Below are 16,298 nucleotides of genomic sequence, written 5' to 3' on the forward strand. Positions count from 1 at the left end.
TATCCTGATGATCTCCTGTTGTACCTAGCTGATACGACGGCCTCAGTGCAAGGAGCGCGGGCATTGCTTCGAGAGTTTGGCGAACTGTCGGGTCTCCGTGTTAATTGGTCTAAGACCTGCCTATTCCCCCTGACCCCCTGGTGTGCGCGACCTGCGGGGCTTGGAGAGCTGCGCTGGGAGCCGGAGTGTATACTATACCTCGGGGTTCACATTTATCATACAAAATCGTCCCTGTATGAGGGAAAGGTGGGCAGAGCGTTGAGAGGCGTCAGGGGCAGTATTGGTTTCTGGCACACCCTCCCCTTGTCTGTGGCCGGACGCATAGCCTTATTGAAGATGGTGGTTCTCCCACGCTTACTCTATTTTTTCTGTACACTGCCGGTGCGGATCCCGCTCTCCTTCTTTCGGACATACGATCAGAGGTGATAGGGTTCATATGGGGCCCTGGCAGGAGGCGTGTGGCTCTCTCCACCCTACTCCGGTCGCGGGAGGCACGGGGGCTTGCTGTGCCGGATTTTGAATGGTATTACCTGGCGGCACAGCTGCAGTGGCTCACCCAGGCAGTGGCACGGGAGTTCAGGGGTCCAGACGGTACTCAGGGCAGAATTATACAGCGTCATGTCCTGTCCTTCATATTGCTCCAACAGGGCCTTCGCCTGGACCAGTTGTCTGTGGAGGAACGCACCCTCCGACACTGCTGGCTTCGTAGTCAGAAACGAGCGGGCATCCACGTCCCGTATGCGCCGGAGATCCCCTTGGGTATGTGCACAGGGGGTGTGGGGGTAGAGAGGGAGGGGGTGGAGGGACACATAGGGTATGGTTTGCAGGATGCGATAACTGATATGTTGATATGTGAACTGCAAAATGATGACCTGCCACCATTTGTTTGTATGTTGGTATGGAAAATCAATAAAAGTCTGTTTAAAAATAAAAAAATAAAAATCTCTGTCAACATATGTTCTTAAACATGGATTTGCCCAAAAATCTTACGTCTCTTCAAGGCAGGTGGAATATGGAGATATGTTTTCATTTCTCCTTTTCCTAATTTCCATGTGTGCTGCATTGTACCGCACACAAAGCAATAAAAGTATTAAAGAATAGTTTTTGTACTGGTAGGGCCCCCTTCCAGTACAAATACTACTCCTTATAGAACGCACAAACCCCTGCATTATGGCCCATGGGTATGTGCTCCATGCATGGCAACATACGTACACAGGAAACAGCCATTACAACGCGGTCATAACCACGCATGACCATTACTACACATCCTTTACAACAAGCATGCCTTTCCCATGCATTTCCGTTACCACAAATCATTTACCACATATATGCCTTTACCACGCATGTCTTTACTACAAAATCGGGTAAAGTAAGGGTCTGTTTGTTGTAAAGGGTGCATGGTTATGACTGTTCTGAGATAGCTTACCAAGAGTGACGTGTGTAAATGAGAGGCTGGTAGATGAATTGCGCATTGTCCTGCCCAGGGTGGGAGAGGAGATGGCCTAGTAGTTCCGTCAAATAACCGTAAGTTTGGGGTTGAGTCTGAGTCATATTTACTGTCGCTGGTTTAACCAGGAAGGTTTTGAACTGCCTGCCAAGCCTGCAGAGAGTTGGTAACTGTGGATGGAGCTACTGCAGTGTGAGGAAAAAGCTCTCTACCAGAATGAGTCAGTTGGGGTTCATGGGATTTCATGATGCACAAAATGTCTCTACTACACCCTGAAGTCATACAAGTATGTGGTTCCTGTAGCTGGAGTGCGTGCGGTGTGTGGAGTACAGCTCTTCCCTGGGGCAGACTGTTCAGTGTTACGTTGGATGCTAATAAGGAAAAGAGGATGCTAACGAGGAAATGAAGGGCAGGAGGAAAGTAAACAAAAAGAGAAGGGACAAAGGAAACCAAAACACAAATACCAATGAAACCAGCTTCTGCAGCGCTGTCCGTCGTGGAAAGCCACCCGGCATTATATACGTCGCACAAAGATGATTCCAGGAATCCCACTCTTTAGCATCGGTCACAAAGCCACATCATCTCTGGTTGGGAGTGTTTTTTTTATATATAGCGCGAACACGACCCGAAGGTATCAGAATGCTTTACACGAGCACCGGTTGCGTTACAGGCGGACAAGTTCAGCTTTTATTTTTTTGTTAGACACAGGGAGATTAAGTGATTTGCCTAGAACCACAGGATGTAGGATGTTGAGCGTACCTCCCGAGAATCGAACCCGGGTCCCCAGCTTTGAGGTCAACTGCCCTATCCGTTAGGCCACATCCTCTCCCCTAGTTGCAGAAATGTGGTCTTATTTCCATTTGGACCGCTCCTTCAGCAAATACAAATCTTACCCCAGTAATAACAAGCAGGACGATGGACAGGAGGAGAGTTAGACGGATGGAGCAGACCAGAGACGACGGCTGAAGGAGAAATTGAAGGCGTGGGGAGTCGATGACAAATTACAAGAAAATAAATTAATGGCGTTGAAGCCAATAATGGTAAGGAACGGCAGCGTGGTTGTGTGTGTTCAGCTGTGAGTGATTGTGTGTGCTTGTGTACATTTTTACTATGCATGTCTTTACCAACCATGCCTTTACCACCAACTTTTTGTGGTTAAGGCATGCGTTGTAAAGCCATATGCATGGTAAAAATGTTCATTGTAAATGCATGCATGGTAATGACACATGCGTTGTACTGACAGCGAAGTAAAGGCAGTTGCACGAGTTGTTCCGTCATACAACCAAAGTACAACAGCCCATGGAGAGAGCAAAACAGCGTCATATCTTAGTAGATATTGAACTATTCTGCACTCTCCCTTTCACACAATGCAGCCCAGGAACTTTAATTAGTGTCATCTTGGGACAGAACATACTGGAAACAGATTGGCCTCTAGTATTTAGGTTTGTTATGTAAACTCATTTAGTACAGGCACTTTTAGTGTCTGGTTTCAGATAAGCGGTATCACAGGAAGAACACCATTTCCTGAACGATGCTATCTTCTAAAGCAAGGGACCAGGAAGGGAAACACTCCTTAAAATCAAAGAAAGGAACAGGAGCATAGAAACGGCGCTCAGCTGTCGTGTTTTACAGAGGCCTGCCTTGAAACCACTTTGAACGGGTTGATCCCAAGAAAGGTCACAGGCCGCTGCTTCATTTTCTGCATATTGTTTAAATGTAAGGGAAAAGCCTAATTTTGCAGTTTTTGCATTTTAAGTAAGCTGACGTAATTATTCTTGTGTTATCACGGACCTTCCGTTAGCCGCCACCCGACTTTCTGGACAGGCGACGTCATACCTTCCCCTGAATGAAGAGAAACATGTGTTGGCCATTTCCTCTTCCTTTCCCTGAGCCGTTTGCGTTTTTGCTCCCTGACACGGAACTTACCATGAAAGACAGAAGAGGCTTTTCTGTGCTGTTTATGATTGTGCATTTAACATGCCTCTCCGAGATTTCCGGGACCAGGCCTAGGCATGAGAAACTGGAATTTCAGACGGTCAACGACCTCTGCTGTCCCAAAGGCCGCTTCCCTTGTTGCCCTTTGCTGGCGGTCTTGAAGAATTCCCATCAACTGCAGTATGCTCATTATGGCAGGTCTGCCACGGCTACACACCTGAACTCAAGAGGTACGTCATGACATGGTGAGCATCTGGTTTGGCATAGTTTTGAAGGTTATAAAATATCACTTATGGCTAGCTGTCAAAAAGATGACTTAAGTCAGCGTTCACATGGTGGGTGGATCAACTGGTTCATCTTGCACAGAATATCCTGAAAGGAGGCTAGCAATATTGGTGGATGACGGCAGCGGCGGAACAGCATGAACCCTTAAGATGCAGAGGAGCTCCCCAGATCCTCCATTAGATGCAAAGGACAGTCACAACAGCAGGCTGCCCCTCCCCCACACCATGTGGAGTGCTGAGTCCTAAAGCCACCCTGTTGTGGTTGTGGGCTAAACATGTGTAGTGTTCTGTTTGTTCCCCAAGGATCACACAACACCGTTGCTTGACGTCAAGTATATTTGTTCATTACTCGGGCACAGCTCGCCTTGCGTCCTACCCTTGCGCTTCGTCTCTTTGAATGTCCCCTCCCCTGCCCCTTGACCGGATGTGGTGTCCGGTGTCCCCTCCCCGCATCCTTGACCCCTTGGGTCCTAGTGCCCACTGTCTGGGCATGACATCTCCCCCTTTGTTACAAACAATATTTTCTGTGACGCTGCCTGCGGTCACTGTTGGTGAGTGCTGAGAGAGAGAGGGAAAGAGAGGGAGAGAGAGAGGGAAAGAGAGGGGGAGAGAGACAGAGAGAGAGAGAGAGAGAGGGAAAGAGAGAAAGAGAGAGAGAGAGATCTTCACAGACCCTCGTCACATTACATCTCTTCAATCAGTCTATTTGGTTTCTTGCATGTTCTTCTCGGTCTTGTTTCTCTGTCATCTTGTACATTTTTTTCCTCCTTCACTGCCTCCGGCATTGGTGCCGTCAGATCTTCTTCTTTCATTCTCAGTTCTTTGAAATGCGAGCTGTTCCTTGTGATGTGATACCGCCCGGCTGCCGCTGTTATCATTGGCCCTTTCACTTCCATCACAGTCAGCGGGTCTTTCGAGAACGCACTGTCTGACTTCCTCTGTTGTCGTTGCCTCACTAACACCGTGTCTCCTTCCTTTAGTTTTGTTTTGGTAGCGTGCCTCCTTTGATCTGCGTATGCCTTAATTTTTGCTTTTGCCTCTTCATCTTTGACAGCTATGGTGTTTCGCTCTACACTCGTCGTTGCTTCTATCTGTGGTAGCCTGGTCCTGCTCGAGCGCCCCAGGACGAGTTCGGCGGGGTATCGGGCTGTGGAGCTGTGAGGGGTGTTCCTGTAGTCCCTCAGTATCTGGCATAGTGCTTATCCAGTCGATATTTATGTTATTTTCGCTCTCTGTATTGCCTTCTTTATGGTCCCCATGAACCTTTCCGCCATCCCATTCGCTTGTGGCCACAGAGGCGTTATTTTCCGATGTCTGATTCCCAGGTATTCCATGAACTTTCGGAACTCTTCTCCTGAGAATGGCGGGCCATTGTCAGTCTTTAATGTTTGGGGCGAGCCCCATGCTGCAAACATGTCATCCATGACTGGTAGTGTCGCGTTTGCTGACGTTGACGCTACTTGCCTGACAATTGGAAAACGGGAGAACTCATCTATTATTACCAACAGGTAATTTCCTGTCTCCAGTGGTCCATAGAAATCTGCCGCCAGTTCGGTCCACACTGCTTTTGGTAGTTCAGACATCTGAAGTGGCTCTGGCTTGGGCAGCGGCCCCGTAACTTGGCAGACGTGGCAACGCATGACAGTCGCCTCGACCATGCTGTCTAGCCCCGGGAACCACACTTTGTCTCGTAGCATTTTCTTAGTTGCGACCATTCCTCGGTGTGACTAGTGCGCAAGGTCTATCGTCTGCTTCCTCAGTGTTCTGGGCATCACTATTCTCGTTCCCCTCATCATGATGCCATTTTCGGTCTCTGAGAGCTCTTCGTGGATCTTCTTGAATGCCAACAGTTCCTCCTTCATTACTCCTTCATCCACGATGCTGTTGTTGTTGATGTGTCTCCACCTTTGCTGTCTTGTTACTTTCTGTATCGCTCGCATGGTGGGATCCCGCTTTGTCTCATGCTCCAGCTCTGCCATTGTTATTGAGGCCGGCGTGTTGTGTTTCAGTATGAAGTTCAGGTATTCCTCCGCCATTGTCGTGGCCTCAGTTGCGTGTGGCAAAGGATGTCTGGACATGTAGTCAGCCGGGCTGTGTTCTTTGCCAGGCTTGTGTATTATTTTGAAATTGTAATCCATTAGTCTTATTCCCCACCTCTCTATCCGGGGTGGTATCTTTGTGTTGGGGTTTCCATATATTGTTATGAGTGCTTGGTGGTCTGCTATTATCGTGAATGGTTTCCCATATATGAACATGTGATAATGTTCGCAGGCCCACACAACTGCTAGACTCTCTTTTTCCAGTTGAGAGTATGCTCGCTCAACGTCAGAGAGACTCTTACTTCCGTATGCCACCACACATTTTGGTGAGTCCTTTCCTGGTCTGTGTTGCGCCAGCGGGCTTGCATCCACTGTCAATTCAGTGCACAGTCGCGGATAAAAGTATGCCAGATGATCTACTGCAGTCACTGCTTTTCTGATCTCTTTAAAGGCTTTGCTGCATTTCTCTGTCCATGCAAAGCTCTGTCCTTGTTTTGTCAGTTCTCGCAACGGTGCGCTTACTGTGGCAAGGTCTTTGATGTACCTTGCACAGTAACTGGCAAGACCAAGGAATGACCTTACTTCTGCCACATCGCTTGGCTGCCTGGCTTTTTTCCAATGTGCTTCAAAAAATTGGAGGGTCTCCTGTTGTTAATATCAGGGAGGGGGATTTCTGTTTCACAATAAGTAGAGTTCCCTGTTCTAATTGTAGCAGACTAAGATCGCTGAGGTGAACTGAGAGGGAGTATTTGAGGTGTGGGCACTACTATATATGGCCTAAGTGGGAGTTTATATCAACAACAAGGAACAAATGAAAATCAGGAAGTAACTAACGGACACAAGAATTAAAAGGGAAATGTGCAGAATTTATTACAAACCTCCCAATATGGGTTACAGTCTAAAATATAATGCAAAATAATTAAAAACCACCTAGGGCGGTAATACAGTGTATAAAAAATAGTCAAAATGTAAAAAAGTCGACGCGGCGTTTCGGTGCTTGTAAGTCTTGACACCTTCTTCAGGACATTAAGGACATTTGACTTGGTATCTATAAACAAATAACAATATTTTAGAATCATTGTGTCTTTTGTTGTATTTATTTCTTCTGTTATGTTACATTAGAGTTTTTATCTAGGTCCCTAGTTGTTGTCTCCCCTCGGTTACTCTCGTTCTTGTCATATATGCATAGTACAACAATGATTTTCGTTTGCTCATTTTTACAAAAAAAGGCTTAGTGTACCTGTATCTTTATCTTATGTAGAGAACGCTTGTCAATTGCAGTTCAATTTGATATCGGATTCATAAGATAGATCACCGGATGAATATAGGTCTATAAATAAAATGGAGATAAATATATCCCTTTTTTGTTCATTATTGGATTTCCAATGTGTCCACCTTGCTGTGATCTGGCCGCATTCCTTTTTTGGAAAAAATGTGTCCGAAGAATACTAGTTCATCTCACCCCAGTTCACATTTATCTTCGTTTAACGTGAGCCCTGCCTGCTCTAGTTGAGAGCATACTTCTCGCAGCGCCTTGTCGTGTTCCTCATCCGACTTGCCGAACACCAGGATGTCGTCGCTGTAGTTCAGGCTATTCTTTACTGGCCTTATCGCTTGTCTTATTGTCTCTTGAAATATTTCGGCGGCTGAGGATATTCCAAAACTCAGACGCTTGTAGCAGAACAGACCAAGGTGCGTGGAGAATGTTGTTATATATCTTGACTGAGGATCAAGCTCTAGATGGTGATATCCTTTGCACAAGTATAGTTTGGATAATCTTCTGGTGCCTGTTAGGCAGCTGATCATGTCGTCGAGATGGGGTCCAGGGTGTCTTTCCCGTTCAATAGCTGTGTTTGGTACTCTCATGTCAACACAGATGCGAATTTTGGACGTGTTTTTCTTTGGTACGGCCACTATTGGCGACACCCAGGGCGTCGGCCCTTCGGCTGGTTCTATAATGTCCTGTTTGAGCAGTGCCTCAATCTCTTCTTCTACTTGCGGTTGCAGGTGTATTGGCACTCGCCGGTGGTGTTGAGCTACCGGCTTTATCGCTTCGTCGATGTGCAGCGTTATTTGGCGCCCCTTTAGCTTCCCCAGCCCTTTCAGTAGTTTGGGATATTCCTTTAAGATGTTTTTCTTTTCCGACATGTTATACGTCATCTCGAGCAGGCCCATCACTTGGGCTGTGACCTTGCTCAACAGGCACGTTGCTGGAATGTCACCTCTCAGTACATGAATCTCTTCTTTTGTCGTTTGACTTTTGTATGTTAGGTTCTCTGTGAATTTTCCCAGGTTGGTCACGGGCCTTTTTGACCCCCATGTGAACACCTCAACTTTCGACGGTTTCAGCGCTGGTTTCACTTCCATCCTTTCATATTCCGACGCACACATGATGTTGCATGTGGTGCCGCTATCGAGCACGAACCATGCTCTGTGTGGTCCTACGTCAATGGTCACAGACTCTGTCTTCTTTATGGTGCTTTTGTCTACGAGGCGTATACTTTCTTCAGTTTTGTCTTCATCTGCGGACATGACAGCAGTGTCTGACATGAGGTACAGTCGCTCTACCTTTGCTTCTTCTTCTTCATCTACCGACTCTATTGAGGAGCTTCTGTTTGCTGTCTCGACATGCCTGACGTGTCTGCTTGTCGTCATCCGCGGTCTTCCCGGTCTTCCTCTTTCCCTTCTAAACTGCAGTCCTTGGCACACACTGGCAAAGTGATTGCTCCTGTTGCAATTCCTGCAGGTTTGGCCAAACGCTGGGCATGCGCCTCTATGTGGAAATTCAAGTCCGCACCTGTAGCATGATGCTTCCTGTTATTTTCTTGTCGCTTGGTCATTTTGTCCCTTCTTCCAGTTGTTGGTGCGGCTGTTTTCTGTCATGTGGTGTGCCTGTTTGACTCGTCGTTCTTTTCCTCGCTCCTTTTCCTTTGCTTGTATTGCCGCTCTTGCTTCCGCCCTTGTTAGTGAAAGGATGTTCTCTAGTGATGTCGGTTCCTTCAGAATCCTTGTGCGGAACTCTGTGTCACGACACCCTTCAATGATGCGTAGGCGAATCGCTTGTTCGTTGTCATATTTATCGAACTCGCAGTGAGTTACTAGCTTCCTTAGTCTCGTCGCAAAGTCATCTAGTGACTCATTGGTGTGTTGGAATGCTATGGTGAAAGTATATCGCTCGAAATCAATGTTTCTTTGCGGGTCAAATTTGTTTTTCAAGCACTTTATTAGGTCTTTGTACGTTGATATCTCATTTTCTGGTAGGGTCACCAGTAGGTTATCTACTTCGTCACCCACTAAGTTGAGGAACAGACCTAGTTGCTTGGCCTCTATTACATCAGTGGCCTCCATGTATCTTTTAAATCTCTTGACCCATCGCTCCCATCTTATCCCCACTTGTGGCTCTGAGAGGTTAAATGGGAGAGGTCTGCGATATTGGGCGCTCTGCCTTTCCCTCCTTGGCTCTGCCATTTCTTATTTCTGTTTTCTTGGTCACTTCTTGTGCTTTCTTCCTGCTGTCACTATTTATGCCCCACTTTGTATTTCTTCTTCTGTTTATTGTCTCCCCTGCCCCTTGACCGGATGTGGTATCCGGTGTCCCCTCCCCGCATCCTTGACCCCTTGGGTCCTAGTGCCCACTGTCTGGGCATGACATCATGAAAAAAAGGCCAACAAATGAGCCCGCAAACTGGAGGCCAGGGCCTCTGAAGGCATGGGGCGACTATGAGAATAAGGCCCACAGGAGAGGAGACATGGTGGGAAAGGAGGCGTGCTGCAATGTGGATGCAAAACCAACAGTTGATGGACAGGATGCAGAACAATGTCATACATTCACCCCAGTACAGAGATCTGGGCCTAAATCCATTGTTTTTTTGCTCACCACACCACCCCAATTCAGCAGTGCAAGGGTGAAGACAGATTAGTCTCTTGCTAGGGCAATGCCAAGACGCTGTGAGGGAAAGTGGCAAGTGGTCTTCCAGACAGATTGTGGGGACAGAATTATAAGGGGGACTTGCCAATGACGAGTCACAGTGCGGCGCAGAGTAAAAGACTAAAGAAACTGCATACAGCTATAGGCACGCAGCATCAATGACAGTCCATGAGAGTTAAGATGGTTGGGACTAGTGCTCCCCAAGCGCCATGGCTAGTGGCAGTTGCGTCTGTGCAGGCTTCTTGCTGAAAAGGGTTTTGGGAGATACCCGATCCAGGGATAATTTACTGAAGTAACTCTAACTTGCGCCCCGACCTCACATATTACATCACTCATTACATGTTTTATGACATCATTGATAACATCACTGATGACATTTGAAATAACATAATTGATGACAACACTGCAGGGCGAGGATTCAAGTTATAGTTACTTCAGGTAACTATGACTGATGAAAACTGGAACAAGCACTAGATGAACTTCGACAACATGAAGATCTTGTGATAAAGCAAGCAAACAAAGGTGGAGGGATTGTCCTACTGAATAACGAGGTATATGATAAACAATGTAAAGAGCTCCTCTCTGACGACAAGTTCTACAACACAATCACCATAGATCCTACAAAGAGGCTGTAAAGAACCATAGAACTAATGGTAGATGAAGCAGAGCGAAACCTATCGATTTCCAAAAATTAAGCAGACTTCCTCAAAACAAAATCACAGAAACTACAATATTTCTACTCACTCCCCAAGACACACAAAAACAGGATACCACCACCTGGTCGTCCTATAGTCTCAGGAATAGGTTCAGTTCTTGAACCGCTATCACAATTTGCAGACCAATTCCTGAGACCCATTGTACAAAGAACTCCAACTTACCTTAAAGACACTCGAGACTTACTGAATCTTTTGAAGGACAGTCCTTCGATGAAAACAATAAGTGCCTAGTCGGTTTAGATGTGGAGAGTCTCTACACTAGCCTCCCACAGCAAAAGACCCTCAATACCCTGGAAGACATACTATTTAGTGAACAATGGAACCATAAAACACCAAGACACTTCGTCCTGGAGGGCTGCAGACTAGCCCTCACGGAAATCTTTTTTTAATATAATGGAACGCTGTATCTCCAATGCCACGGAACATTTATGGGGGAGTACATTTGCCCCTAGTGTGGCTGGACTCTATGTCAGCAATTTTGAGGACACCTTCATATTGAACGATAACAACCCTTTCATCTCCAAAATCTTATTTTGGAAACGCTATATAGATGACGTCATCATGATCTGGAAGGACGCCCCAGAGAGTCTACGAGATTCCCACAAGATGATTAACACCAGAGACGAATGTCTCAAATTAACCTACACAGCAGACAACCACAAGTTGAATTTCCTTGACATTACCCATCTATATAGAGGATAACATTATCAACACCAAAACATTCTATAAACCGACATCCAAGAACAGTTTGCTCTCCTACTACAGTTTCCATCCGCGACCACTAAGAGACAACCTTCCTTTCAGCCAGCTCTTATGCCTTAGGGGAACTGCAGTGATCTAGGAGAGTACAAAACTCAAGCAAAAGACCTCTGCCAAAAACTATCAAAGCTAGATTATCCTATGAGAACAATACAAAGGGGCAAAAAAAGAGCAAGAAATGAACCTAGGGAAAGCCTCCTGGAGACCATGCCCAAGGGTCATCAGAAGATGTACTCACCTACGTCACCACATACAGCATAGCCACGAATGCAGTGAAGAAAATCGTGAACAAGAACTGGAGGATACTAACATCAGGCTCTCTGCAATGGCCAAAACGAAGGTTTGCAAACAGGAGAACTAAGAACTTAAAGATATCCTGGTACACACCAGACCAATACAACAGATCAGGAGAGAAACCATTACCACGTCATGGAACATGACTTCCATAACTGGGCACTACCCTTGCGGTTCATGTCACCAAGGTCATCCAGTTGACACCAGACCTAACATGGACCTTACGACATCACACTAACTGTAATTCAACACACGTGAGCTACATGATCACGTGACCATGCAGTCAAAGGTATATTGGAACGCCCTGCTGCAAGATAAAACAAAGAATCTGCTAACATAGGAGTAATATAAATTGTAAGAGAGGAACAACCAACATGAGCAACCATTACATTGAACTCAAACATACGGTGGAGGAACTAAACTGGATAGTCCTTGAGACCGTATCAATAAAGAACCAAGATATGGAACGAGTCCTCTTCAAAAAGGAGCAAAGATGGGTACACTGTCTCAAGACAAACCTTACAGGATTGAATGACAACATCCCATGGCATAGCCTGGCCTAATACAAAATGAATAAAAGAGCTAAAAGCCAGAATAGCCATGTCAGGCCATTAACGAGTACAACTTACCAACATCACTTTTGAAAGAGAACAAATGAATATTCACTACCTCCCCCTTCTTGCAATCACCAATGAACAAATCTCCATGTGTAATGATTGTAAAGGGTACCACCCTACAATAATATATGAAGATTACAGATGACACATAGAAAAGACTGTTTTAGAGTACAATGCAATTAGCCCATCATCATTATTTCTGTGCTGGGACCACACCCTACCACTGTAATAGACGACCTTGATTACCATCTGTATCCCTGAAAATAGGAACATACAAGTAATATCGGTCTCAACAAAAATAATCTAATCCCAATCTATTGATGAACCTCACTTCCTGTACTACATTATCACAAGAACTTTGGATTTTAAGAATATTCATTATTAACAAATTCCTGATACCGAGTAAGTCTTTTCACTATTGCCACTTCAAAAATAATAGAAAAAGGCTGCTCCGTATGTGCTCGAGTCACCCGTGGCACCATTTCGAGAGCGAGCACAAGTTGCTGAAACCTATGCCGCCGGTCCCCCGAGGAAGCCCAGAATCAGGGCTCTAAAGGTATTTAATTTTACGCACGCATAGCGGCCACTGACTTTAATGGGACCCCGCCTGAATCGCGCCCGTCTCGCGCCAGTCACTCGCTTTTGTAACACACAGGGCATAAAAGAGATGAGACTCTAATTGTTTAACTATACTGTGCTTCATCATATGGGCTGCTCCTTGTCACCAGATTGATTAACTACCAGGCGAGAAACAAGATGACCGCACAAGAGAGCGCCCTACCTGAGACATAATCTCAGACATTCGCCTTTGTTTCTTTTAATCAGGGTGGGAGACCCATTGATACAATAGTTTTCGCTGGTACTCCCTGACCTGTTTTAATACTTTTTTCAGGTTATACACCTTCCCCCCTTCATCTACACTGATTAGGCCCCTCACCCCCATGGCACCAAACGGCATTTGGAATAAAAGATCTCCGCAAAAGAGCCCCTAATAGGGGGCCCCTCAGGTATTGCAGGACCGACCTGACGAGGAGCAGCCCATATGATGAAGCAGGACACCTTTCCGGATGTGTGAGGGCCCTATTCACCAAGAGGCGGAATCCTCATCCTTCTACACTTCATGACCACACAAAAACAGTTTCCTCTTGTCTCAAAATTAGGAACAGCATACTTTTTGTATCTTCATTATTGTTAGGGCATGTATGCTGGACCTGTCTAAAAAGCCCTCAGTCCCTCCTTTGTGACGCGACATATTCCATTGTTGCCATTGGGTAGTTATAGTTAGGATCGTGTTTTCACAGAAAATGCATTTTTTGTGTTGCTAATAACTTTGGCGCATTTTGACGAATCTCCATGAAAGTTTCCAAAAAAGTGCTACTTTTTAACTAGTTTGCGCTTGGAAAGTTTTGGGGTGATCCATCTGGGGGGGGGGGGTGTGATAAAAAGGGGGTTTCAAAATACATTTTCCCCTTTCATTTTCCCTCAGGAACTTTAGATAGTTTCAGCCCATACCGATGAATGGATTTACACCAAATTTGGCAGAAATGTAGACCTTGGTCCAGAAAACGTGCCTTTTTGATTTGGTGTAAATCCGTTCAGTAGTTTGTGAGCGATCAATGCTCAGACATGTTGTACATCTAGGGACATGGAGCCAGTGTGGATCCGACAGATCTGCTCCACCTCAACCTGGAAGTGGTGACAGCCATCAGAGGACTCGGGACTTAGTCCTGAGTCCCAATTTGATTTTTAAAAGACATAAGGGAGCAGGTTAGAGAAACCATGACCCCTTAGGCTTGGGGGTGGGGCCCAGAGGGACCACTAAACTAACTAAAGGCACCTACCTTTAAGTAATACGGGCCCCTGAGTTTGGGGTCCCTGGGACTGATAACAGCACATCATATTACTGTAGCCCAAGTATACTGTGACCAGTTGTCTGAATAGCAGAACAGAGAGCTCTTTGAAGGAGAGCTAAGACTTTGTAAGACATGTATTGTCATAAGTTGGTTCCTAGAACACTGCATCATATAGACTACCAAACATATATAATCCTATCCATTTTTGTCTGCATCAAATCCTATGAGTCCAATTAACAATAATCCAGTACTGAAAGTCGAAAAATTGCTTCCATAGGATTTCTCACATATTTGGAGCAAATTTCAAACCTCTAGGGGATTCTCAAAGGATACCAAGAGAATTTAATGAAATCTATTCCTATTGTAGATTTCCTTGAGTACTCTAATGTGTAAAATTAACAGATGTATAATGTGCACAACATTGAAAACTCTGCGTGTCTAAGTATCAATGAAAAGAGCAGAACCCAGGACATGAAAGTGAAGCAGGGACCAATGGAAGTACAGAGTATCTGTATCAATCACAGGTAATTGGGCTGCTCTGATACTGACTTACAGAAAAACTAAGTTCAAAATCATTAAAATTGTGAATGGAGGTAAATATCAACTCTCAATTCAACATTGTCTGATTGGAGGAATGTAGATTTTAAACTCTCTGAAGTAGGTTCTAGCACTCCATTTAGTAGACAAACCACTTTGGATTTGAGTGGTGGCTTTGTGCAAAAAGGGTGACTGCTGAAACACGACATGGTGGCTTAAGTGGGGTGATACTCAGTTTGACTCACATAAATCAGATCCTCCAAACCTTGGAATTTGACTTGGTTACCTGCCCTCTCAGGTTCTAGAACAACTTCCTTCACTGGGGCCCCTGTGCCCTTCTAAACAAATATGCATTTAGGCACTTTTTGTCTATCCCTCACCTTTATTACGAATTTATTTTTATTCAACTTAGCCTCTGAGTCCATATCTCCTAGTACATATAACATAATTTAGTCATGATCGGCGTTCAGGGTAACCAGTGGGGTCTCTTGAGGTGCACAAGTAAGGACTTACTAGGGGTGGGTGGTAAACTCTGCTCCACCAGCAGAGTTTGCAGAGTTTTGCCCATGAGTTTGGCAAAAACTCCGCCAACTGCTGCGTGCCTTCTTGTGTGCGCTTGCCAGAGTTAAGTTGGCGAGTGCAAGTGCTTGACCGCCGTCCACAGAGATTTCTCAACATGAGCGGTCAGGGCAGGTCCCTACCGCTCGCGTTGAGAAAGTTACTACTCACGTTGCGAAAGCTGCCTCTTGAGTAGAAAATGTATATGAGTGGTAGAAAGAAGCAACGCCTTCTGGCGCGCCGCATGGTGCAGTTTGGCAGGGTTTACAGCGCAGGACAAGCTCCTGGCGCTAAAAAATCAATGCAAGCAATACAACACACCAGAATTTTGCCGCTTGTGGTACGCCACAGAATCTTGCGCAGCCTTTAGGTAACTCTGCGGAATTCCGCGGAGTAAAACTTTGCGAGTTTTGCCCGTCCCTGACCTTTCCTTGAAGCACATGACTTTGTCCAGCGCAGTATCAGAGGCCTTTAATGTAACCATGTTTAAGGTATTTAAACTTCAACAAGTCAAGAAATCGGTTGCTCTATATATTCAGTACATTTGTTTTCTGCAGGCGTTTTGTTTTTGTTGGCGAAGACTTGATCTGATGTTGTTATTGGTAGCTGGGCTTACTGTTGTGCTCTGACTGCTGCTACACTCAAGAGGTTTTGCTTCTGAGACTTATCTCATTTCAAAATGCAAGCATGAAAGAATAAGAAAAAAAGTAGCAGAAAGTATGGAGGCGCTGCTCCCACTCCCACGCCTGCTTTGCATACAAATGGTTCTTTCACATTAAACTCCTCGTCTGGTTTAGAGATTAACATTTGCGAGGACAGCTTGAAAACGACACCTCCGTCCTCAAAATAATTCACTTAATAAGAACGATAAATTCCGCACAGGCTGGATTGTAATTCCACAGTTTAGAAGTCGCAACCACGGCTTCGCATGAGAGTAAAACTGAAACCATCAAGCACTCACATTTCTTTTCTACGCGACTTTAATGTAGAAACAACCTATCGTGGTGCGCGTCATCTTGTTTTCCCAGGAGCTGCCGTCAGCCTGTATTCTAATGAGAGGGCCGAGCTAACGCGCCGGGGAAGGGTTTCCCCCTCTGGCACCCCTACGTACTGGCTCTGCTACTGTGTCATGCGTGCTCCCTCTGTCAGAAACCCATGCCTGGCTCTGCAACGGGAGCTTCCCACGGGCGTCCGAGACCTTCCTCCGTGCACAGCATCATCATCCCGGATTTCGGCGTTTTTAGGATTTCCGCTGCGTGCGCGGGTGGTGAGTACTGCCGTTTTTTTTACTGACTCGGGGTTATTGCAAGGTCTTTGTATGTGTTTCTTTT

The 16,298-nt window shown here is 45.7% G+C and overlaps 1 protein-coding gene across 5 annotated transcripts in view; it reads left to right on the top strand.

Moving 5' to 3' along the window:
• Nucleotides 1-16,298, top strand: part of SORBS1 (sorbin and SH3 domain containing 1) — a 1,860,906-nt gene that overhangs the window by 765,632 nt on the left and 1,078,976 nt on the right. The window contains exon 1 of one of the 5 annotated variants that reach the window (XM_078643174.1): nucleotides 16,015-16,234. The exons of 1 other annotated variant lie outside the window; for it this stretch is intronic. The gene's annotated coding sequence lies outside the window, so the exon portion shown is untranslated. Of the gene's footprint in view, nucleotides 1-16,014; nucleotides 16,235-16,298 lie in introns of those variants that run through there. 3 more of the 5 variants (XM_078643143.1, XM_078643154.1, XM_078643162.1) reach the window with 3 other exon arrangements.

The sequence above is a fragment of the Lissotriton helveticus genome, chromosome 5_1 (assembly GCF_964261635.1).
Source record: "Lissotriton helveticus chromosome 5_1, aLisHel1.1, whole genome shotgun sequence".
NCBI classification, from domain to species: Eukaryota; Metazoa; Chordata; class Amphibia; order Caudata; family Salamandridae; genus Lissotriton; species Lissotriton helveticus.